This window comes from Polypterus senegalus, chromosome 1, assembly GCF_016835505.1.
Source record: "Polypterus senegalus isolate Bchr_013 chromosome 1, ASM1683550v1, whole genome shotgun sequence".
NCBI lineage: Eukaryota > Metazoa > Chordata > Cladistia > Polypteriformes > Polypteridae > Polypterus > Polypterus senegalus.
In genome coordinates this window covers 231,424,123-231,451,250 of record NC_053154.1, presented here as the reverse complement: position 1 = coordinate 231,451,250, position 27,128 = coordinate 231,424,123, and the positions used below count along the sequence as shown (strand labels likewise).

Genomic DNA, 27,128 nt, shown 5'->3' with positions numbered 1-27,128 from the left:
CAAAGTTTTACTGCATCCGCTTCTACTCCTCCTACATCCCCAAAGATGTGCATGTTAGATTAGCTGTCAGTTCTAACTTTGTCCCGTGTAGCAGTGTGTGCTGAGTGAACATTGCAATGGACTGATTCCCCAACCCAAAGTTGGGTCCAGCCATGCACCCAGCACTGATTGGATACGCTGTTTCAGCCCAGATAGGATGGCATAGTGTCACAGAGGTCACTACTGCTACTTCACATTTATATGATTTCCCTACACTATCAATGGGCTATTCAATGGGCTTTGACCATGAGTGCTCATAAATACAAAACCTTTTATTTAATAAGGAGAAAACATTAGGAGAAAGGTGTCTAAAATTTGATCGTAAGTTCCTATGGCTCATGAAGGCAGTATGGTTAAAAAAAAACCAGCAGCAATGAACGTGTTTCATTATGCAATAAAGGGAAACTTTTTGGTATTCTTAAAGAGGTCCTGATAAACCATTCAGTGAGTCAAGGAGGTACGCTATCTAGATCAGATGGCACTAGCCCAGTCTTGTACATACCCATGTTTGCATTCACATAAAGGTTATTTTAGAGACACCAAGAAATCTAATACTGTATATATATGTATTTAATAATGTGCGAAAAAAAACCCACACAGATAAAGGACAATGTGGAAACTCCTGACTAACAATGATTGGGGTTAGGATGTACACCCAGGGAACACAAAACTAAAAATCTAATAGTGTAAAAGCCTTGGATGTAATCAAGACATGTGGCCAAGGGAGGTATGCACTTGAAAGTAACTCTGAGACATAGGGTGTAGTCCTGGGCATGATGTGATTTATTAGATTAAGATAAAGTTACAGCATTTTAAACGGAATTATGGCACATCTGGTACTAAGTGAGGAAAATTGTGAAGAGTGCACATCAGTTCACTGCTTAATCTAAACAGAAAACTTGCAGTTGTTCTTAAAGTAGTTATCAGGTATTTATGCATTGTGTCTCCTTTAGTCACTGAAAGATAACCAAACATCCTATTTTTAACAGGCTGGTCATTTAATAAATGTGTATGAAACTTCAAAGAAAAATCCTCTTTTACATTTAACATACATCTACAATATTTGTTGACCTATACCTGATAACTTGATTAACAAGTTCTGCTCCATTTTAGAATTAAAATCTGGTTAGTCTACATCAGTGTTTCCCAACCTGGCGGCACACTATGGCTGCAGGTTTTTGTTCCAACCAAAGCTTGTTTTTAATTGGACCCCATGGCTAATTAAGTGAACTATTATTTCACAAGTTCTGAGTTTTGGGAACAATATAGAAATTAGAAAACTAAGTCTGGTAAAAAAAAAATACATATATACAGACCTGTACGGTCACAGGAGGCTGGAGGACAGAACCAGCTGGGACGCCTGGAAGGACTGGGAGGTGACACATACGTCCTCTGGGCCACGAGGGGGCAACCACCCTGGATCGGGAGAGGACCACAGGAGAGGAGCAAGGAGGCTCAAGCCTGTTCAGGCCCATGGCCACCACCAGTGGGCGCCAGAAGCCTCATGGAGACTGGAAAACTTTCACTTCCGCCACACCCGGGAAGATGGAGGAAGATCCTTCCAGGGACGTCTTGAGTGCTTCCAGGTGCAAGGGCAGCACTTCCGCCACACCAGAAACTGCTGCCAGAAGGACGTCATCAAGCATCTGGAGCACATCCGGGTGGGAATAAAAGGGGCTGCCTCCATACAATCAGGGAGCTAGAGTCAGGATTGGGAGCAGGACAAAGCTCCCGTGGAGAGAGGAAAAGGCAGTCCAAGGACAGTGTGAGAAAGGCCCGTGGTAGGAGTGTTTGGTGCTGGGAGCACTGTGTGTTGTGTGAGACTATATTAAATAAACGTGTGCTTTGTGTAAAGATGTGGTGTCAGTCTGGTGGTGTCCGGGCATGTCTCACTATGTCCTTGGACATTTAGTGTGTCTGAAGCTAAAGTAGTTGCAGCCTTTGATTATTCAGTGTTGTTTGCCAGCGTGTCTGCTCTGCTCATTTTTAATTGTCATTAATAAGATAAAACCAAGGAGAAAAACTGCACAGAGAAAGGGGAAAATATAATGAAATCAAAAGAGAGTTAACCATTTAAATCTATAGCAAAAGCAGAAATATTTCTAAAAGTCTTATAAATTTAAAAATCATGCTGCTGTGTTTTTCTGAATGTAGAATAAAAGAAAAATAATACCAGCTAATTAAATGAGATCAGTGGTATCAGGTGTTGTTACTGATTAGGAATCTGGTTGGAACAAAAACCTGCAGCCACAGGGGGGCCACAGGACCAAGGTTGGGAAACACTGATCTACATAATGGCAAAATCTATGAATTTACAATTTGGTCTAAAATGCCAAGAAAATCATTCAGCAAAACAATTAACAACATAAAAGGTCACAATCACTACTACCTGTTTAATATTTTATGGTTTGTATATGCCTAGCTTTTACATTGTGATTACTTTCTTGAGGCTACAAATAACATGTCTAGAATGCAATTAAAATGAAAGGCTGCAATATGTAAAATAAATTGTACAATATAATTAAATATATCTATAGTAACACAGTGCATGCCCCAGGCTTTATCATGACAAAGTAATTGTTTTACTTAACACTATCCACCACGCACAGGTATTCATTCTATCAAAACTAAAAAAACACTATAACAGTTTTCACTAGATATTAATACGGGAGGGCTGAAGAACTAGGGAATGGAGTCACATAATCAATGATAGAGGGGAATAAATTATATAAAAATGCTTTATAATTCATTGTATCTTTAATATGCTGAAAATTAGAAATATCCAATCATTTACTGATCTGACTTAATCCAGTTTTAAAATAGTGCAGAGCTGGAGCCCATTCCAGCACTATTAGCAAGCAAACCCGCATGAGGTATTAGTCCATCAGAGAAGATTAGAAAAATACTTTTATTAACATTACAATCTTGGAGAAAAGGAAGCAGCATATTGAATACAAAATGCTACAACAATAATACAATTTGGATAAGGTAAACAGGGAAAAGCAAAAATTGTATAAGAACAAGGAAACATGGAGTTGAAGACAGCAAAATTCTGTAATAGGAAGGAGTCAAAACAGCATCTCAAAATGTGAGTGTAAGTGGCCTACCAAATCAATATTGAAAAGGTAAACAGTGTCAGTGATTTGGTCTGTCTAAATTCCACCTCTTCCTCATGCTTTGCAAAGACGTGTGTCTTGAAAGTTCTATAACAAACTCTGATGATGACATATTACACATATGTAGTTTTAAAAATACATGCTTAACTTAAAATTGGTAAGAAAGATATTTTATAATAGGATCCCAATGGAAATCAGGCAGAAAAAAATGTGAATTTCTCAATTTATGTTGAAAATATGCCATTTTGAATATGTCCTTAGTTATTGCAGTCCTAATAGTAGTGAGCATTCTGAACAAGAAGCATCATTGTTACAAAAATGAGTGACTGAGAAGTTAAAAATTAGTTAATCTTTGTATACATCAATGTTCAGGTCTATTGTGATTCCCAGCATGTTGCATCATATTTAATGGTGCTAAAGATGCTAGCTAGTCATAAGTGGCAGCGTTACTAGAATTGTTGTAGAAGGGTCTCCTATACATTCAAGCAAAATAGAAAATTATTGTCAGCACTAATTAGATGATCTGAACCTAAAACATTATGTGAATGGACATTTCATGATTGAATTGGGCAAGAGTTCGGATTTTCCAAAAAAATAAACAAAATCTCTCTAAAGGCTCATCTTAAATCTTTTCTTGCATTACTGACTAAAAAGCAACTATAAAAACTAATTTTTACCTTGAGACACAGGTGCACACACACACACACCCCATAGAGGGCTGGCCACATAATCCACTGTAATCATGTTACAAAACAACAGAAAAATTTAACTGAAAAAATTAACTTAGCAACTAAAAATAGATTACGCTCATGCTCGCATGTTTTTTTTTTTTTTTTGCGGTGGGACATTGGATAATACAGAATGTTGGATAAGCGAGACTCTACTATATTTTTTTAGGGTTAAAACTGGTCTGGTGAAAGAGTATTAAGTGCTGTCTGATTTTTTACTTTTTGTAAAACTTAATATTTTCTCTTCAAATGAATTAGTCTAAGCAAACGTTTTCTATCTCTCCTTGTCACTGTTGGAATTTTTCCCATTGTGAAGGGCCATCCAGGAGAGGCTCGGGGGAGAGTATAGAGAGGCGCCAATTGAGGTGATTGGGGCATCTCATACAGATGCCTACCAGATATATAACAGTGGAGGCTTTACAGGCACCACAAGCAGAGAGGAGATGCCAGGGAAGACCCAGGGCTCACTGGGAGGATTATATCTCCCAGATGGCCTGGGAATACCTTGGGGTCCAACAGTATGAGTTGGCTAGCACGGCTCGGAAAAGGGATGTATGGACCTTATTGTTAAGACTTTTAACCCTCACTTCTCGGCTTCAGGTAAGCAGTGGAAAATGAATAAATGAATGGGTATACAGTAAGTGTATAGTATACAGTGTATGGTTTTCAGTATGTAAATCTATGCAGCAGTCTCAGCTTGTTCACTAAGCAGGCCACTAAACAATTTGATCTTTAGTGAATTATAGCAAAACTAGCCAACCCGCAGCGTAGCATACGCCGCATAATAATTTATTGATGGGTGAACACTTCCTGAAAGACACAGTTGTCCAAATGGGGTGGGTTTGAGGATATGACTGTGAGTGAATGAAAAGAGAGCAACATACAATTGTCTGTGACTGAAAACTGGTTTTGGCAGATACAGGCATATCTTTTTGAAAATTTGGCCATGTGCCTTATTAATTGTCATTGCAAAGGCCAATCTAACAGGAAATTGTTTGCGTGTAAAAGTAAAAGGCAAATTTGAATCTGATGGGGTCAGGAAATTGCGTGTAAAAGTAAAACGCAAATTTGAATCTGATGGGGTCAGGGAAATTCGGGGAATAAGGACAGTTTGTGAGGTAGCAGCTGCAGGGGCTCTGTCGTGCGTATCCCATGACGCGGGAGGAGGGTTAGAGTTGGCGGGCGGGGCTCTGTCGTGCGTATCCCATGGTCTTAGAGTTGCTGGGCGGAGCTCTGTGAGTTGGCAGACGTGGCTCTGTCATGCATATCCCATGGTCTCTGTCTTGCGTGTCATGGTCGGCTGCTTTGTGAATCATATATATATATATATATATATAGATGTTAAAAAATCCTTTCAACTAACTCTCAACAACCTTTTCAGTTGTATTATTGGCAAGCACGTTTTGTGCAAAGACATTTGTTTTTGTTTTGTAAATATTGCTTATAATCCACTGACCCTTTGTATGATAAAGCTTAGCAACAATTATGACTGTTATGTATTTTTAGTCTTATACTACATAATTGATTGTTTTAATTTACTTGACAGAGCTATTCACATAAAGGTTTCACAGAAAGCAAAATGTAGTACATCCCCGTAGGTCACTGATTAAAAGAATAAAGTGACATTTATTTTAATCTATTATAATATCTCCCATTGTCCAGTCTTATTACATCAGACAACTTTCTCTAGGTGTTTCAAGAATCTCATTTGTAATTATAAATGTCTGTGGATAGACAAAAAATAAAATACATCCTATGTACATGTAAATTATTTATATTAAACAGAACTCAGCTGTTTGTGTTAAAGATCTAAATACATTCTCTATACAAGACATCCTCCTTGGGTCAAGGCTTTTATTTGTGTCATTACTTCACTTTCTCTTCACACAACTACTTAACAAATAAAGAATCCCTAGTTATGGTGTAGTAAATGCATTTGTTAATTTCAATACAATTAGACCAGGGGTCTCAAACTCAACTGCTGGATGGCTATGATGGCTTTTTGCTACAAATAATTTTAAACTTTCAAGCCAATTCTGTCTGTTAAAGGTACATGTTACTATAAATAGTGCAGTGAACTCACTCTGACACCTCAAACATTATCAATATGAGTAATTTTTCCTTTCCTTAGAACATCATCCATTTTACCTTATAATAATGGGTGACATAGTGGATGCAACATCCTAGGTTCAAAATCCCACTCCCAGTTATTGTCTGTATGGATTTTGGAGATTCTCCTCTTATCTGTGTAGGTTTTCCTTCCACATCCTGAAAGAACTGCATATTAGGTGAATGGGAAATTCCAGTTTGGCTCAGTATATGCAGGAGCTTATGTGAGTAATGGGCTTGCAAACACAGTCATGCCTTGTGCCGAGGCTGCTAGGGATAATTCAGTTGGTGGAAAAACTCAAAATTCAGAGAACAAAATGGAAGCATGACCTCTGCAATGCATGACCAGCCTGTACCCAACCTGCCAAACAGATTCTTGGGATTTGAGTTCTTGCCGCAGCTTCGAATGTGTGTAGTTTGTACATTCAATTGTGTTTTCTCTTCATGTACTGTTTTCTTGCACACTGCAAATATGTGTAGTTTGGTGATTTCACAATGTCTGAGTATGATTTGGTATGGGAATGTAACCGAATGGACCAGCACTGTGTTCCTTGCACCTTGTGTAAAAAAATACTGTGACAGGCTCCAGTTCAATGTGACCTTGCACTGAAATCAATAGGAAAAAAGGGTTATATTATATTAAGATTTAAACTTCATTGAATAGTTGGTTGAGGAGAGGTCACAGATGATTCATTCTTGAATAAGAACCAGAGGATAATGTTTATTGAAAATTAGCTATTAAAGGTTCACCTAATAAAAAATGGTGGCCTCTTGTTTATTTAAGATCATTGATTTTTTTAAACTGATAATGTTTTTTTTAAATATATCAATAATAATAATTTCCAATTAAAATCATGTAAATATATACAGTAGCTTCACCTTTCACCATTTCACCAAGAGCTATCCCATATTTTTTATCTCCAAAGTAGGACAGTCTGCGATCGACTTGGTTCCTGCTTGGTCCTCTACCAAGACAAACTTCAAACCTGAACTGAATGATGCAGCCCTGGGAGTGTAAAGCATATGTATTTAATTATGACATTTCAGAAGCATATTATGAAGTTCAAAGGCAAATGCTTCTGAGGATTTCATTTTGGAGTAATAATATTCTATACAGGCTGCATTGTTTTCCTTCACTGCCTTAACAACTGGGTTTTAGCCTGACAGTAAAAAAAATCTAATTTAGCGAAATTTGATAGTGTCTTCAAATTACCTAATAAATGAGTCTGTTTCAATTTCCCCTGAATTATAAGTGCCGACTTGTCTTCTTTACACATAATTTCTTACGGAGTTATTTTTTTTAAATAAAAATAAATGAGATTGGTAAAGTGTGCAAAGCAATGGCTATAAATAATACTGGGTCAGCAATCTTTAAAGGGCTGTTATATGAAAACAGAAATAATTATAATTGTTTAAGTCGTTAAGGGTTTTTTTGCATTTCATTGATTCTGATGTGCCTAATTAACAATTCCTGAAATATTATATATTGTTGAACACAGTACTCTCAAATTTATTCTTACATTGTAAGTGTATTAATTAGAATATCTTTCCCGTTTGTGTTCCATAATTACAGACCAAGTAGCTGATGAGCCAGAATGCAAAATAATCAGCAATTTTCTAACAAGCTCTATGATGAAGAATTTGGTATATTTAGTATGATGCCTTCTGTCTCTTCATTTGTTTCTCTGCTCACTTTTTTACATCTAATCACAAACGTTTGATAACGCATTTGCAAATCCTATTGAACTGAATATTTTATTTGTAACATCATAAACGTTAATAAAATTAATGTTAATACTAAAATTCAAAGATACGATATAGATGTGATTTAATGACAGATATAATTTAAAGACTTATTGTAAAGAAACCCTTCATTTAACATTTTTAAAATAAAAAACACCATTAGTCCAGTAACATGGCCAACTCAATTCATAATGTACATCATTCATGCACTGCCTCTACAATATTGGATCTTACCTTATGCCCACTTGTGATGGCAGAGGTAAATTCCCCTCAATCCTGAGCTGAATGAAGGGGTTTGAAATCACATCCTTTTCAGTAATTTTGTTCAAAGTCACAGAGCACCAGTGCATAATCCAGAAGGACTGTCAACATTAAACACAAGACCAAACACTAGCCTTGATTAGGAAGTCATCCCATCAGGGCCCTTTATCGGTGAGTGTGAAGGTGCCCTGTAATGGACAGATGTTCCATCTAGGATTGGTCCTCCATTGTACCTGAAATTGCTGATTTAGGCTGTGGCTTCCACAAGCCAGAGACGGATTAAGCAGGTTCCATACTGTACATACATTCAAATTTTACCCCACGTAGCCAGGATGCCTATATGACATCAGCACTCATCTTTTGTGAGCTTTACCCCCGGACCTATCTCTAAAAGTGTGTGATACCAGCTACAATAAACTGTTTTTAGGTTTAATTTAAAATATTTTTTTATAAATGTATCACTTGTGCTTGAGACCAGCAATTCATATTTTGTCATAGTTTGTATAAGAACAATCCCAACACTTTTTTTTTGCTTTGCCAAACCATCTATCCATCAATCTACTCATCTACAGAACCCATGTAACCAAATGCAGAATCGTGGGCATCCAGTTTCTATTATGGCAGGATTTGGCACATGCTATAAACTCAAGCTGGCAGGATTGTTTAGAGCAGACAATTGTCCTAATGTGCATGTCCCATGCAGATAACAGGGAGAGTATGTATAGATTTGCATGTAAACCTAGGCTTCATAACATTCAGGCAGCGGGGCTAATCACTGTGTCACCATACCAACCTCCAAATTTTATAACTGAAACCTATTACAGAATGTATGAATACAGTCAAAATACCGTAAATGCAGAAAACAGAAAAACCACAACTGATAAACAAAAAAGGTGAGCCAGGTTTAAAAAATGGAAAGTATAAATTGCTTAATATGATAATAATAAATTGGAGGCGTAGCTTTGCATTAAATGTGGAGACTGAACAAGGAACTTAAAACAAAAAGTTACAAGGTAAGGAGACATACTATTCCACAATCCAAGATTGGCTTATTTTCTTTTCTGCATTCATCCAGTACAGGAAATGCTTGTTTTACTTGTCTCACTCTAGTCTCTTGAACTGACAATAACAAATGTCATTTAGACTTCATGCAAATTTGTGGGCTTATATATGACATATTTTTTTTTATCTCTGTTCATTAACATTTGTCTCGTTTTATAGTAAATCGTGGGTTAGGTGGATGAGATCAAGCAGCTTCTTTAATGTTAGACCCATGAGTACTTCTAGTGCCATAGCACTGAATGGCGGAAGCACTTCCAGGTCACACAGAAGCCCAAGGAAACGGAGTTCTTCTCCCTGCCACGCCGGCTAGCAGCACCCAAGGACCCCAAGAGAGTTGTCCCTCAGGACTATGAATCCCATGGATCCCTGTAGGTGTCCAGACTAGGTCCATGCCAGAGAAGCACTGCCTGGGGAAGGAACTGCTTTTAAAAGACAACACCCCCCAGTTCTTCCATTAATCTTCCACCCCAATTGGCATAATAATCAAGCAGCATCCAGGCCTGGTTGCATATCAATATATAGTGACCATCCATTATGGCCTCCCATCTGGGCAACTAATTGCCCTTCATCCCAGTCAGGGTGCCAGTCCATCCCTCAGGGCACTTACATGATATATCAGGAACTATGGTTGACCATGTGCTGAATCATGGCCTGTCCATATCCCCACGCCCTTGGCCCATCATGTATAAGACTCCTGCACAAGCCACCCAGTTAGACAGTTAGACTTCACAATTTTTGAAAGAAAAAAAAAAAGCAAGGACTTTTCTATTTGTAAACGACATAATATATGCACATTCAATCATATACAGTGCAAAAACACTTTTAAAGGTCTCATTTGCTGGACATCCTTGCAAGTTAAAAAAAAGATGATAAAAACAATCCCTTGAAACAATTGGAAAAGGGAATAAAATATGAGAATGCTTTCCCCACGATTCCATCAATACCTCCTTCATATGGGCGTTGGAGCCCCAATCACAAAACATTCATAAATGAAAATTGGTAGGTCAACATACTGCAGATTTGCACGTTTATGTTATACATATGCCCTGCGGTGGGTTGGCATCCTGCCCAGGGTTTGTTCCCTGCCTTGCGCCCTGTGTTGGCTAGGATTGGCTCCAACAGACCCTCGTGACCCTGTAGTTAGGATATAGCATGTTGGATAATGGATGGATGGATGTTATACATATAGTTTGTATAAATGAATAGATTTCTGCACTATTACTCTGCCTATATTAAACATCAGCACTAAACTTCCAAAACTTTAATGTTATGAAAACTAAATGTATGCCTATAACTTTTTGTTCAGATCTTGCCATTTGATTGCATGCTACACAGATTAATCGTTCTGTCAATAACTGTCACTAGACTACCAGAGCATGAGCATGCACGATGATAGCGGTCACATCTGGCAAGATGTTTGCGAAATAGCAGAATAATTCTATATGTTTTTATGTATTTATTGAACCTCCTTAATTTCCTAACTTTATGGTCACTGTTGGCAAAAGAATATTCCATAAGGCACAAGGCATGTACATGTTCCAGACTACTAGACCATAAAAGGTATGCATATCTATCTTACATTTAACATAAAAACACATATAATCATTACAACACAACATTCACAAACCCAATTAAATTCATTTAAGTTAATGGGCCTTCACCTATACTAGCAGGAACCAACACTGGATAGGCACCAGTCTAGTATAGGGCCAATGAATGCACAAATCCACATGGCGCCAATTTGGAATCACCAATCATCTTAACATATTATGCATTGCAGCATTTCTTAAACCTGAATGGCCACAAAGAAATCCATGCAGGCAAGAGAAGAACACATAAGACAATGTCTAGAAATCTGAATCAAATCCTGGATGCTGGTGGCAGCCATCCTAGCAAACATGCCACTCTGTCTCCCATACATGAAAGCTTACTATAAAAATAAGTAAGTTATTTGAGGTAAGATGCTAAAGGTGTGCTTGATTAAATAAAAGGTTTCACAACTTTGTTTGAAAGATTCCAGAGACAAACAGAGGAAGTGGAAGAAGTTGTAGGTTGCATAAAGACATAATTTAGTTATGTGGTTGTATCCAATGAGATGAGAGAGACAGATAAAGAGAGTGCGAGACTGGACATACTTTTATAAACACACAAACTTATAAATACTTGGCACTGTTCTCTAAGATGCTATCCCTGATCATTTCTGTGTCATATATCCACGTGATTATTCTGATCCATCTTTCATAACTTTGTCTCACATTGATCAATACAAACAGAATCATACTGCCTAGACTCTGCTTGGTAAGGATGTCTAAGTAACTAAACAGGAACAGGATGACTGCTTATTTCAGACTTTGCTGAACCGCACAGAAACTAATTAAGATGCCATGCTGCATCCTGTTCCTTCTTCATGTTTGTGTTTTTTGGGAATGTAAGCCAGCATTAAAATTTTCAAGGTAAGTGCAATTTTTCCACTGTAATGCAGAAGACTTATTTTATGGTTACATTGTAGTTTGAGTAGGGATAAAAGATTCAGATGTTTAGCAGTGGTTTTGTTTACAAAGGACATTGTGATATTGAGCATGCTTACCCTTTGCAAATATTGATCCCTGAGTAAGTAGTTAAAACAGACAGTACACACTATAAATGTACAGCATGGGGCTTAAAATATTATCACATGAACGTGGATCTTTAAGGTTAAACCACACATCCACGGATGGAATGGTGTTATGATCATTAGTACTGTTGCCTCATGGATCCTGTATCTTGAGTTCTAATCTCACAGCAAGTTCTCCCAAGAACAGTATTTCACTAGTTACTTCAGTTTTTCTCCCACGTCCCAAAAACTTGCATACTAGGTTGCCATTCTAAATTGTTTATGATTTACCTGCCAAACCTAGGTTTTGTTAATATTGTGTATATGCTTTAATGTGCAGTTAACTTCATCTCAATCTTTGATACAGCCAGCTAAAGATACTAAGAGCCAAATGTATACATAACAATAGACTTAATATGGGTAAAGTTAATTTTAAAAATAAGGGTGAAAAAAATGTAAAATAAAGATAAAAGGGAAGTGGGTTTTTACTTAATGTGGGAGTTTTTTGGGAATTAGACTAAAAAAGTGTGCAAGGAGCGTACTGAATATTTATTCTGTATATTCTGGCTAGACAGACAGTGTTATCGATGTTCAGCACTTATAAAATAGAGGTGGAGGTAACTGGAAGTGACTAGTAAGCTATAAATCAGTACTTTGCTACTCCATTTTGGTTCTTTACTTATGAAACCTGGAATGTTTACTGTTTTAGTAAAGTAAAGCAGTGATAGTAATAAATGGACAATGAGAACAGAACTGGCTAGTCTTATGAAAGGAGAGTGCTGGGGGAGGAAAATGCAGTTCTTTAGTAATAACAGAGGAGCTTGCAATTATTGAGAATTGGAGAAGTAAAATTGAGATGTTCTCAGAGTAGTACTCAAAAATCAGAAAACAGCACAATATTAAGTAACTAGATTATTACAATAACTAACTCTATTCTCATCTCTAGAAATCTGTTAAACGACATCCTAATAAGAAATAGCTACAATCAGACTGTTGTATATGGAATAGAGCAGACAGTGTGCTTCAAAGTGCAGACCGGAACATCACACAGTAAAGTCTACAGCCATTTGCTCCAGATGGTGAATCCTCATGAAAGATACAAAAGCCTGCTTGTAAAGCTTTCAGACTGTAAGTTATTTTGCATTGCATCCACGAATCGTTAAAACTGTAGCAGTTCACATATACGTTTACAGCCCAAAAAAGCAGAAATCGGTTAAACAGAGTTTAAGGTTAAATGTATATTTGAGGTTAAATGTACAGAATATTGGGGTACATTATATGCTCATGAAAACAATTCCAAGGCCTCCACGGTTACACTCATATCAGTGTATATTAAACAAAAGTCACATAATCAAGGTATTCATATAAAATATTTATTTAATTTAAAAAACTTAACTTTGAGGGAAATGATTTATAAGTAATGTAACCAATAATTTTAATGCATAAATGAAGATAACTAATTTTGTCATGTATTTATGACACCTGCTACTTTGCTAAGATAAATAGGCCAAAAAACAAAAATAATTAAATAAATAAATAAAAGTAGGAATGAGTAATATTTCCCCAGGGTGCTACACAAAAGGCAATCCAGCCCATGCTAAGGATTCCTGACTCTTTCTATAGTGCAAGAGTGAAGACATGGAGGCATGGACCTTCTGACTGACTTAAAATAGGCTGCTGCTTTTACAACTCAGGCAGCGAGACAGGATACCCAGACGATCTGGCCCCTTTAGGTGAACTAAAGTATCAGGGGTTCAGCAATACCTCTGAGTGGGTGGAATTCTAGAAGAAGTTTGTCTGGCCTTTCCTATTGCAAAACTAAGGTCAGCTCTGATTTGGGAAGGAATTCTAAGCCCTGGGTGGCGGAAAATAGACTGGAAGTAAGATGGCATAAGGGTTGAAATGACAGGAGAAAAAGAGTCCAACAAGAGAATGAAAAACAGAAGCAAGAAGAGAGAAGGGATATTAGGGGGCACTGGTAATCTTGTTTCTTGTCCTGTTTCATTTGGTACTTGTCTCCACTTTGTTTCTCACTCCCTTGTGTTTAAGTATTTAATAAATGTACAGTCTTACCATATTTGCACATTGTGTCCTTCTCATTGGTATTCTCGGTAAAGTGGTTCACAACAGTACCTTAAACTTGTTGTTATAATATTAATATAAAAATACTTTATTTGAAAAACCATAATATAGAAAACAGATTTTTTTCCATTTAATAGGAACTTTTTAAAATCAGACATACAGTATTATACTGTATGTCATGTTGAAACCTATTGCTTTGATGCCCTCTCATTTAAATTTCTATTAGAATCACTATTTCCCATTTTAGAAACTAATAATATACTGCAAAAGTCAAATACAACAGGTATCTTATTTTTCAACGGACAGGAAGATAAATCTGCAAAGAGGTGAACACAATAAAAGGCCCATAACAAAGAGGCATGAAACAAAATTAACAGCAACAAAAGAAGACAGTCAAGAAGGGATGAAGGTGGAGGGCTGTGATCCATTTGCACATATGAAGTTTGCCTCACTTCCATACTTAAATACAAAAAATACAATTTGTAAGGAACAGTGCAGGATTGTTTGACAATAACATTAACAGTAGTGTTCATCATAAATTATTTCATTACATTTTAGAAAATGAGGAGAAAAAAAACTAAGTCACAAAAAAAAAAACACGTGGACTTACTGAAAGTGGTTTCCATTAAGTTCTCATTCATGTGTCAGGACAATTCTAAGGAAGGAAAAATAAATGACTTTTAGCTTGATTAAAGTTAATTTTGTAGCATGAAATTACTTGTACAGAATAACAAATAAAATAAACCAGTCTTGGTTGTATTTTATAAAAAAGTACAGTATAAAAAAATTTATGTGAGGATAGTCAAAATTTTAAGCAATGGATGCAGTTTTACTCCATTCAATAAACCATAAATAATTTCTATCACATGGAATACATTTGATCTAATAAGAAATTTAAAAAAACAAGTTACACTGTAAATAATAATAAATAAATAAATAAAATAATAAATGTAACAATGAAAAAGTCAAATTGTTGATCGTGTAATGCTACTTAAATATATTTTGTACTGCTTAAGGAAGTAAAAAGACACAGATAAGTTATTGAGCAGAGGATAACAATGGGGAGTGCTTTTATTGGCAACAAAGAAAATTAGGCTCATAGACTTGCAATGGGCTGACGCCATGTCCAGAGGATGTTCCTGCATTGTGCCCTGTGATTGCTGGGATAGGCTCCAGCTGCCCTGTGACCACATCCTGGATAAGTGGGTTAGGAAGATGAATGGATGGGTGGGTAGACAGACAGATAGATGTTCTATATTTTGTAAGCACTACAAAAACATGAGTACTAAATAATAGGTTCTAAAGAAGTAGAAAATCTTCTGAATATAGGTACAAACTGAAATTAAAGCAAAGTGCAGAGACTGGCAGATTTGTTTTTTGCTCCTGCCTTGTGTTGTAGGATTTATTTCTTTGGAGGCTACAGTGTTGCCTTTATTTTTCCCAGTGCTATTAGAGATCAGCTTCTAAATGAGTTCCACAGTAAGTGTGTGGGGTTTAAGTTTTAAAAAAATGACAGATTCTGATTTGTATCTGGAAGAATGAATGTGTCTACTGAGATACATTCAAAAAGTCTTTTCTCTCCCAATACACCACAATAAATTGTATGCCTGTAGTATGCATTTAAATAAGTGGAAGCAACATCAATAAATATATATATATATATATATATATATATATATATATATATATATATATATATATATATATATATATATATATATAGTGGGAAAATAAAAATCAAAGGGTGTTTTCACAGTAAAGTCATTTTTTTTTAGAAGCAGAATAAAATTTGCTTTTAAAAGTTCCTTAAACATCTAAATCACACCAAAAATGCAGAATATGAGCCCCTTAAATATAACAATCTGTGACTAAATCCACACAGGACTCTGATACTATTTGCATTTAAAAATGTTATACATAGTGATCCCACAGCCGTGAAAACTGCATTAGGCAGATTCAGCAAATGGAAGGGCATATAAAATAAAGTAACTTCTTCATAAGAAGCATCACACTGTGCGAAGTTCAGGAATGTGAAGCCAATGTTTCAAACTTTTTTGTAAAATACAAAAACAGCAAGATATTACTTTAACCACATTTAATCATAGACACAGCAAAAAGTTGTTTTAAGGTCAACAATTATTTTTTCTCTTTCAACTCAGTCTTCAGGCATAGCAATTGCAGGAGAGTATGGCTTTATCAGAGACAGCATATCATACAAATTTCAGATATAGCCTGTACTCTTTATACCAATTGCTATAAAACTTGATGCAAGTACCATAAAAAAATTAACCACAATAATGCTTTAGTATTCATTTATGTTGGCAAATGTATAAATAATCCACACCACATTTTAATGATAAACTTCATTTTAGAGTTATGAATAGCAAAACATCAGAATTATGAATATGACTGGCCATGAAGTCTTTACTGTATAAAATTAAATGAAAATCAGTGGAGCTGAACATATGTTCTCAGCTTTATCACAGAGCTCATCTGAAAATTTACAATCCACACTTTCCATGAGACAGCTTAATAAGTGTATGAAATTAAATCACAGACTTCAATGATCAAAACAGCAGTATATCTACAGAACATTTACAATACACTTTACTGCCAAAAGGTAAAACCACAGAAATGGTTGTAATGAAACCAAAGCAATGGAACTATATTTAAAAAGTTCCAAACTGCCAATTGAATAATTTAGGAATGTTTTATCATAGAAGTGATATGTTGCAACAATGCAATCTGACAAAGTAAGGACCTCCTTTACATTCTCTTCATACTTGTAAAGAAACTATGTTACAGTCATATTCTACATTGTGACACTATTCTATCTATAAAAAAGCAACTTGTAACAGTAAAAAAAAACATTTATATTATTGTATCCTTGTAATCTTGTAAACACAGAAAAATAAATTAATTAAGCTTATTCCTAATCTATACTAATAAAAGGCAAAGCCCTCACTGACTGACTGACTGACTGACTCACTCACTCACTCACTCACTCACTCACTCATCACTAATTCTCCAACTTCCCGTGTAGGTAGAAGGCTGAAATTTGGCAGGCTCATTCCTTACAGTTTACCTATAAAAGTTAAGCAGGCTTCATTTAGAAATTCTACACATAACGGTCATAACGGTCGACAACGTTCGCCATGTTGAAGTTTCTTATTTATGGCTCCATCTTCATGAAATTTGGTAGGCAGCCTCCCTGCGCTAACCAAAACCGATGTACGTACTTATTTCGGTGGTATGATGTCACTGTCGGCTGCCATGTTGAACTTTCCAACGTCTCTAATTCTCCAACTTCCCATGTAGGTAGAAGGCTGACTCCATCTTCACGAAATTTGATAGGTGGCTTCCCTGCGCTAACCGAAACCAATGTACGTTCTTATTTCGGTGGTATGATGCCACTGTCGGCCGCCATATTGAACTTTCCAAAGGTCTTTGTTACTTATGGGCCCATCTTCAAGAAATTTGGTACGCGGGTTCCCAATGCTAACTGAATCCTACTTACGTACATATATATCGTCCATAGCCTGCAGCTCGGTCACCGTGTGAGGCGGCGTTGGGCCCCCCATCCCAACGTCTCCCATGTTGTTGGCTGCCTGCCTATATAACGCCGTCCATCGCTCCGGTCTCTATATTCCCTTCCTTGCCTCACCACGGGATTCACGTCTCTCTGCTGATAACTACAGCCTTTTTATTTAATCCACAGCTTCTCCGCAGTTTTATTGTTCGTTTATTACGATTATAGTTATTGTGTAGGTATTTTAGACTTACTTTACATTGTTCAGGTACCCATTTCCTTTATCGTTCCAACCATACCCCCATTAACATATCTATCAAGGTGATCACCATCGATTAAAGAACTGTCACTTACCGAGTGGTTTCCATGCCCGGAGATGGCACCTACCTTTTCCATTCTCTTTGTTACATATTGCACGGCCATATCAGGCTCACTCTTGATATCCGGAGGAACATTGTGTCTTATGTATTGAATGACTGGGACAGGTTTATGGTGTGGACTGATGACGGTACAGGAGATAATTATATTGCACAGGAGCACTATAAGAGTGAAATGCTTAAGCCCTTCACTTATGGATCTGCATGTGAGTTGATGGCTGCCGCTGAATTGTTCGGTTGTCGCTTTCAAGTGTACCGAAATGGCCAAATATTTTACATCTTTCGACAACCGCCAATGCCTCTTAAACATCTTAGATTCACAGGTGACGATTTCAGTAGTGGACACTTTGATGTTTATGAATGTTTAAACTCTCAAAAGCTGGATGTGAAGTTATCGATGAAACTGGTTGTATACTTACAACGCTTGACAGATGCCGAATGTCTCTTCAACACAAGTCCTACAAATACTGTCGTAATTGAAACAAACCATGAAACTCAAACCGATTATGACAGCAGCAATCCAAGCTGTGAGATTTGAAACAAGATTACTGTTCACATGGCCAACTGTACGTTGCATGCTCAAGAGTAAGCTCAGCGCACAGCTTGGTCATATTACAACCGGAGGGCTGAACTCACAATGTGGTATACAAAGAGATCTTTAACAAATAATTAATGGTATATTTTCCCTCATTTTAAAAAGGTTTAATTTTCTACTTAATAAAAATTTTAAGGCAGTACTTCACGGCTGTGAAAGGTGGGTATTTTGCTAGTAATCATATAAAACTGCATTTCTTTTATGAGTCATATTGGGTATCTACCTACATTTAGATGTGATTTTAAAGAGAGATTATATACAACTGACCAAAAACATGTCGCAAACATCTAATAATGATAATAATATATACTCAAATGTCACAGTAGTCCTACTGATTAACCCTTTCAGTTAAAAAAATACAGCTTCCTGTAAAATTGTATTTTGCAATGACCATCAACTAAAACCAAGTCACTTGGAAAAGCAGGATAAGGCAGGCATTTATCTAATGCAGGAACAGTATGCTCAAGAGTAAGCAGCTCCAGTGACCTAATAATATTATTATTTATTATTTGACTTATGCCTTTATCCAAGTCGGTTTACAACATTTGAAATACATTTTTTGATTTCCAGTTATAGCACAGGCAGGCGAAGTGACTTGCTCATGGTCACAAAGTGTCAGTAGCAGGATTTGAACCCCCAAACACACTATAACACACTGACTGACCATTACATTAGCCTAATTAATCAAAGGCACAATCATTCAGTTTTCCAGATGAAGCCAGATAACACTGCTAGTTATCGCATAATAGGTATTCTGCTCACAGAGCCTTATTTGGTAAACAACACACATAGTTATTACAAATTTAGTGGTGTACTGTATCAGCACAGCTCTTCTCAAACCTTTAAGATGATTTTTCCTGAAACGAAATCACTTCTGCCCAATAAAGGAAGTGAAAAAAAACACTCCACAACACACCCACGGGCTATTTATAGTTACTTTTGGTTCACTTGAAAGTTGCTGTACGAAATGCATCTGAACTAACTGGAGACTGAAACAAACGATACATTCATGTCCTGATTCGGCTTAAAGCATTGGACTATTAGTGTAAAAACTCCTTTAGAGATTTGAATCTGGTGCTCTTATTGCAGTTATCAAATAGCAAAGAGCCTCAGTTGATGTTGTGAGGAAACATGGTACAGAGCGACATTCAGAAACTGCAGCTATTACTTTATTTCACTGCCATCAATGTAGCACCACCTATGACAGTAATGCTCAGCTTTTGGAAAAAAGATGTACAAAGTTCAAGGGTAGAAATCTTTTTGCAAAATGTGTTTTTAAACAGCTTTTGCTGGACAGTATTTAATACATGAAAAGCGCATCTAGTTGTCAATGGAACTGTTGTAATCTTTAAACTAGATGCTGGTGGAAGAGGAAATCTTGCAAACATTAGTGATGTAAGAAGTCTTAAAGTGAAACCAAAAACATGCATAAATCAAGCTTGTAATGGGCAAGATATTTAGATCACAGCTCTTTTAAGTTAAATATGCAAATGAAAAGAAAAACATGTACTTCTGTTTGTGATTGGGCTTGAATATCTCTCTATTATAAAAAAAAAATCTTGGAAATTTGTCATGAAATATGTTTAAGTTTCTTTTTTCTTTATGTATTCATTTAGTTATTTCTTCATTAACATCTGTCTGGATGAGTAATGCTTATATATTTAGGGTCTTCTTAGAAACAGAGAACATGTCAATATTTTTCTGTTTGTTTCTGTTTTGTTTTGTTTGATTTTATATTTATAAATCCTAACAAAAACCATTCATCTACACCTATCTTTCTCAAAACATGTCTCATATGTGTTTAACAAATTTGTTATATGGCATTATCTCCTGTTGCATGAAAGAAAAATGACCTTATATTAATAGAAAAGTACACATAACCACACCATGAGAGCTAGTATCTACAAACAAAAGTGCTGATTCCACATGTCAGTTATTTGAAAATTAAATTTACAAGGGTCTTCTTTTTAACAATGAGCATATTAATTATAAAATAATAGCCATTAGATATTGCTCTCTGTGTTTGTTCCATATTGTGCTCCAAGCTATCAGGATTCTGGCACCACAACTCCATACTCTGAATTATGCTGGTTTATAACATGCATGGAAGGATACTTATTAGCATTTTTCATCATTTACTCATGAAACATATACCTGTACCTTGCTTTCCTGTGGATCAATAACTTGACTGCATAGTATTATATAAATCACCAAGAAAAGAAAAAAAAAAAACTAAAGCATGCATTGCACACTAAAAAACCTGGGCAGTGTAAGAAACACTTGCTGACTCCAGGGATACCAACTGACAGCCAAAGATAAATGTGATGGTCACTGCCTGAAGCATGATTGAATTCTCCTGCACTGTTTCTTGAGAAGGGGAATCTGCAAAAGCACTAAGAAAAATCACATTAACATGCTTACACATGCGAAAACGTTTAGTTTTAAAAAGATGGCCGGAATCTTAGTTAATCTATAAAATCAGACACTGGCCATCTTTAATTAATTACCTGAGAAATTGTGAAACAAGAATTGGTAAATAGTTCTTTGCTTTGTTCTCTTAATTCAAACAGTTCATACTGAAGCTTCTAATGAACAATTAACAATCTGACGGTACTGAAAAATATCTCTATTACATGGGACTGCAAGGCTAAATTTGGAATAATAGGACAATAGTCAATGCTAATCTGAATCAGTCAAACACAATTATCTGAATTCACGTCTCTCGTGTTAAAATAATAACTGTAGATTTAAACTTATTCAGATGTAAATTGTAGTGTTTTATCATTAAGAGTTATTAACATACACACTGATTGCCATAGTTGCTGCTGTTAACAGTAAAACTGTACTCATTTTTCACATGAACTAATCAAGGTAAACTATTTTTAAAAAGTTACTGCTTTAGCAGATTATCAAGTTTAAGAGCCATGAAATATTATTGCAAGAAAGCATTAAGATTTACAGAATGTAAAAAAAAAATAATCATTATCTACAGTTTAACCATCCACTATTACAATGGCTGTTGCAGCAACAGGCTGACATATATTGTAAAACACACGATTCATTATCAGTTTCAGTTTAAAACTGCTTAAAGTTTCCATGCTTTCTATCTTATTGAACACTGAAAGCATTGTGGAAACCAATGTAGTTATATTGTTGTATAAAATAAAGAAATGTAGCATTTTAGAATATAAAGTTTACTTCAAATGCCTCCATAATTAAGAGAATGTGTGTATTTTTATAGAATTGTCGAAAACTAATTAAATTGTGTCGTCATTATTTAATTATTACCCTGGTGGCATAAAACATAATATTCTCTAACCTTCTTGATTCAATTCAGGGCCACTGATGTCTAGCAGTTTTGGGCACAAGGCAGGAACAGCGCTGGATGAACACTCGGCACTCACAATGGTAACTATTGCTAGTACTGCTGCCAGAGGGGCCAGTGTTGAATCATCTGACAAATACATCTCTAGGTATGTAGAAGGAGACCAGGAATAACTAGAGGAAAACCTGCCCAGACAGGGGGTGAAGATGCAAATGTTATCCAGACAGCAATCTCACACAAGGGAAAGGAGCAATGGCCACAGCACCATCATGCCACACCACACTAATGTTTTTCTATTTTTTTAAAAGCATGGCTCTACCTGAAAGGCAGAGAAAGGAAAGTTCATAAGGAAAGACAACGTGAATGCTGTACAGTTTCCCATCCAATCACACAATTAACAAGAGCATCTTCGAAAGGACCAGTCTCTTGTATTTATTTGCAAAACAACAGCAGTGGGAGAAACTAGACCTGAGAAAATTGATGGAACCATCAATTCTGACTACTGAGGAAGTCAGATCACACGAGGCATTCACTTATTCAAGGAATTTTACATATGAAACTTCTCCATTGTGAACAGTAATGCTTTGTTTGTATTTTTACAACTGACTCCAGGATGTGCACCCTGAGTGGCCCAACACAAACTTTCAAACATATGCATCGGTATGCCATGTATTACTATATTGCTCATTCTGCAGGATGGAAAACAAAGATACTAATAGAGAAATGTGTTTTTAAAATTTCAACTATATCAAACGTTCTAATACCTACTGTCTCAACAATATTATAGTAAATTTACGGCGTGTGTATGTGTAAGTGTAACCTGTGATGGACAAAATAGGGTTTTGCTCCCGTGAGCTTGTCAGATAATGAACATTATCTCATAATGAATCACTAAACAAAGATATCATTTATGCATTTTAAGGGCTGCACTTTTGGGAAACAAAATATTAAAGTAAATCAAAACAAAAAAATGAGCTCATATCTGCTGCAGCCTTCACAATGTGATTAAAGGATATCTTGTAAAAGATATCACTGAAAATTACTTTAAATGTACTCTTTTTTTGTTTCTGGAGCCTAAATCTCACTACTAGACAGTTCTTTTGTTCCATGACATTCTAGAATGATGGGCAAATTATCTTTTGGTTCAGTTAAAAAGCAACATACAATATAAAATGATTCTGTACATCAGGTGACTGTATCTGTATTGTAATTGTTAAAAACAACATGGCAAGATTATATATTTTTATTTTTAATTATATCTTATTTCTTAAAAGACTACACTTCTTTAATGTGGGTAGTGACATCCTTTATGGGTTTTACAACCGGTGTGTTTTTCTACACCGTGGTGTGCTGGGCTGGTAATATCATGTCAAGCAGGCCCACTGAATCAATAAAAATAACTAAAATGACAGGCTCAGTTATAGAACACACTCTAGAGCACTGGAGATAGCAGCAAAGGAAAGAATTAAAATACAACTGAGTGCCATTATGACTAGTTCTTCACATCCTCTCCATGCTGTCACTACTTGTTAAAAAATATTTACCTACCCTATCTATACATTTTCTCCACAATCCAATATATGGTCATAGGGCCCTTGATAAGATGCCAACCCATCACAAGGCACACTCACTCACATAGTGAATTTAGAGTTGCCAGTTAAACAAACATACACATTTTGGCATGAATCCAAAGAAGCTGATGTACAGTAAATGATAAGGATGTGCAAAGCTCACTCATATGGCATCCAGAATGGGATTTGGATCCATGCCCCTGGAGCTGCAAGGCAACAGTGGGTCACATTGACCCTACAGTTTTTTGGGGCACTTCATTTTCCCTTAGTTAATACACCTGGGAAAATAAGACAAACCTGACAGCAAACAGTGTTTTGTTCTTAGAGAATGTATATTTAATATAAAATATGGAGTTTCATGATGTACTGCTAGTATGAAATTCTAAAACAAGAGATTCTGGTCTATCTTAAGTTAACTAAAACAAACATTTCTAAAAGAAACATTCTCAAGGGATAGGTTCACAGCTGTATTTTGCTTGGATATGAAAGCTTGGTTTTCCTCTAAGTTTTTATTCATACCAAAATTAAGTCAAATTCTATAAAAATAAGGTATATTGTCACTGGAGCTGTGCAGCCTGCTATTAAAAATGCTAAACATGATAGTAGCACAAAGTTGTTTTAATAAAATGTTTAACATAATGGTGCTTCTTCCATAATAGTATTTGATGAATTCTGCTTTTTTCCTTTAACTGTGAAGAATTAAACACACACATATCAGCACATAATACATTACTAATTCATGTAGTTTTTCTTCTTCAACCATTCATTTTCTTATCCTTCTTAGTAAAACCCAGAACAACAAGAGCCAGAGATTATCCTGACAAAGCTGGGAATAAGTTAAGAACAGGTCCTAGCCTGGAGGCCAGTCCACTGTAGGATAAAGATAGTCACACTGGGCCAATTTAGAGCCACCAGTTAACACGTTAATATGCACATCTTTGGGATGTGGGAGGAAAGCCGTAGCCACTCATAAGGGGTTAATATGCAAACTCCACACACTTAGGCACCCACACAGCGGACATGCTTGGAATCCAACATGTGGCGATGGAGCTATGAGAAGGTAAAGATAACCAGTTTCTCATTGTGTGGCGGCCCACTTCCATCTTTTCCAGCAAAGTAAATAAATCATAAATCTTACAGAAAACATTAATCTATAAATATGTATATATATATATATATAAAGATAACGAAATAGGATATATTTTGAAAAGGTAGCATGGTGATGCAGCTGAGAATCACAGCTCCAATCATCTAGGTTTGAGCAAAAAATATAAAGGGAAAATCTGTAATTGTACAGATTAAGAAACTACTATGCATGTCTGATACCAGCAATTAAAATGTGTTGTCCAACATAAAATAACATATACAGTACCTTTCCATTTTTTGTTCTCCCTGTGTCTGCATGGGTTTCTTTCAGGTGCATTGGTTTCCTCCCACTGTCCAAAAACATGCAGATTAGGTGAACTGACAATGTTACATTTGTGTACTATTCATATTACTATTGTGTATTTGGTAGGTGGGAGTGTGTGTGTGTGTTTGTGCTCTCCTATAATGAACTGGCACCCTAACCAGAGTTTATTCCTGCCTATGCTTGCAGGGAAAGGTCCCACAGTCCCCCCACCCCGACTCTGCAACCCTGGTCTGGATTAAGCGGGCTAGAAAAGGACAAGACATGACATTTGCATTTTAATACATTTCAAAATATTTACAATTTATCTGGAAATGGTAAAATGTATTTTTGTATGGCTATTTGTTTAAACAGTAAAATGTATTGCATGTACTTCCTCAAATAATATATTTTTTAACAGCACATTTATTTATTTATTTATTTTCTGAACCAAATTATTTCAACTCAGGAGAACTGAGGTTTCTTAAGCAGCACTTGGGTGCAAGACATGTGCCAGCCCTGAACGGAATACTCATCTGTCACACTGAAATTTTATACACACACCCTCATCAAGTCTAACAGGACGACAGTCAGTTTAACCTGCCATGTCTGTGGAATGTTTAGGGAAAACCACTGCACTGAAAGGAAACACAAAATGTCAAGGGAAGAGGGCACAAATTTTATACAGTGTTAATGTGTCTGGTTTTTCTCCCAGTGTGCCACTCCTTTCTTATTCAGTGTATATTTTATGTATAATTTTGGCAAAATGTACTATGCTGATTCATTTTAAAATAATCATTTTAACATATTTAAATCTACAGGTTAGGTATAAAAGAACAAAAGCCAAAAATATCTACTGAAATGGGCACCAAGCATGGGGTGGCATACCAGCCAGGATGGTCCAAGGTAACTTACTTGGCTCGGGATGCTGATACATGGGAAGGACGGGGGAGATCAGTGGCATGGACTATTTGCTCCCCCGATACAACAGGTGGCAGTCTCCCTTGGATACAGGGCTTACATGGATACTCGCAGGGAAGGCTGGGAATTTTAGTTATTTGAGACAGCCCCACTGGGTCCCTTGGGTGCTGCCAGTAGGAGCTGCAGAGACAGACTGCCCCTACATTAAACAATTTATATAAGCACTTCCAATGTGCAGTGCTGTAACAGCAGAAGTACTCCCAGGTCTGGCATAAAAGGGCTCACTTCAGGGAGTCAGAGTCAGGAGGTGGAGAACAAAGGTGAAGAAGAAGGAGAGGGAGAGAAGAGAATCGTGCTTGGGTGATTCTATTAATTATAAAAAGAAGACTTATGAAGGTTTTCTTAAAATAACTTATTAACTGAACCCAGGGCTTGTGTTGCTGTTGGTGTGTTTGAGGGTTTGAGTGCTCAGTGGTGCCCCCTACAGGTCACACTATAAAAAAAATTATACCAGCAGGCTTTGTAATGGTGTGCTGTCATTAAAATGTTTTATTAATATAAATTAAAACAGAAACAGAAGACATTACAATAAAAACAAAAGGTTACTAGGCAAACAGACATAAACAGGAATAATGTTTTTGCTGAAATCACTAAAACAATAAATTCACATTATTGTCAATGTACTGTATATTTTTATATCTTTTCTGTTCTATATTTAAACTTGCAGATTAAAAGGGTAAAATATGTGCATTTAAAACCTTTTGAAATACATACTGATTCAAACGATTATTTGTGCCACACCTCTAATTTAAGCCTTGGGAAAAAGTAATCAGGAAATGAGTTGCTCTTTGTATCATCCTGCCTTTAATCCCAAAGTGCTTTACATCAGCTAGTACCCTCTCCAACATCATTCTGACCCAAAAAGGAGTTCAAATCTCCATCCATATAAGGATTAACAGATCAACAAAATCTTTTCAATATCCAGATTATTTCTGTTCCTTCAGTATAGAGCCATCCTCATGGATAGTCATGACATGTTTCAAAATTCTTATTTCAAAAACCATACATCCCAAATACATGCGCATGTCAGGTTAATTGGCAGCTCTAGACTGACTCAGTAAGAATAAGTGTGATAGATTAGTGAGTTAGAAATAAGACGAATATAGATAAGCAACTGAAATAAACACACTTCTCCCATTAGTTTCACAATGCATGTTTTTTTCTTTTTTGATAGCCTTACATGTTTGATGTCTATGATGTGGCTATTTATTAAGCATGATAAACACTGGAAGCTAAAATAGTTAAGGCATAAACAAACACATACAGAAAAATTATTCAGATAGATTTATTTTCTTTAGTTTTTTTGTTATTATGTTATTTTAAAGCAAAAAATAATACTACCGTGTTTCCCCAAAAACAAGACCGCGTCTTATATTAATTTTTGCTCCAAAAGATGCACTAGGGCATATTTAAGGGGGATTTCTTATATTTATTCATGTAAAATAATATACATTTATCCAAATACATTCATGTCATCATCTTCTGGAATATCATCATAACTGTCCATATTCAAACCCTAAATTCCAGCCTGAATTTCTTGGTACTCCAGCCGCTTTTAAGATCCTCCAGGATCGATGTGCATGCCTCGATATTTGATGAATGGTTCGATGTGGTGAAGCAAAATGCCAAC

The 27,128-nt window shown here is 36.2% G+C and overlaps 1 long non-coding RNA gene across 1 annotated transcript in view; it reads right to left on the bottom strand.

Annotated features, from left to right (window-relative positions):
• The window catches only part of LOC120539749, a 245,028-nt gene that overhangs the window by 171,335 nt on the left and 46,565 nt on the right, over positions 1-27,128 (bottom strand). Inside the window, exon 2 of the long non-coding RNA XR_005635670.1 lies at positions 14,344-14,388. This is a non-coding gene — a long non-coding RNA (uncharacterized LOC120539749). The remainder of the gene's footprint in view (positions 1-14,343; positions 14,389-27,128) is intronic.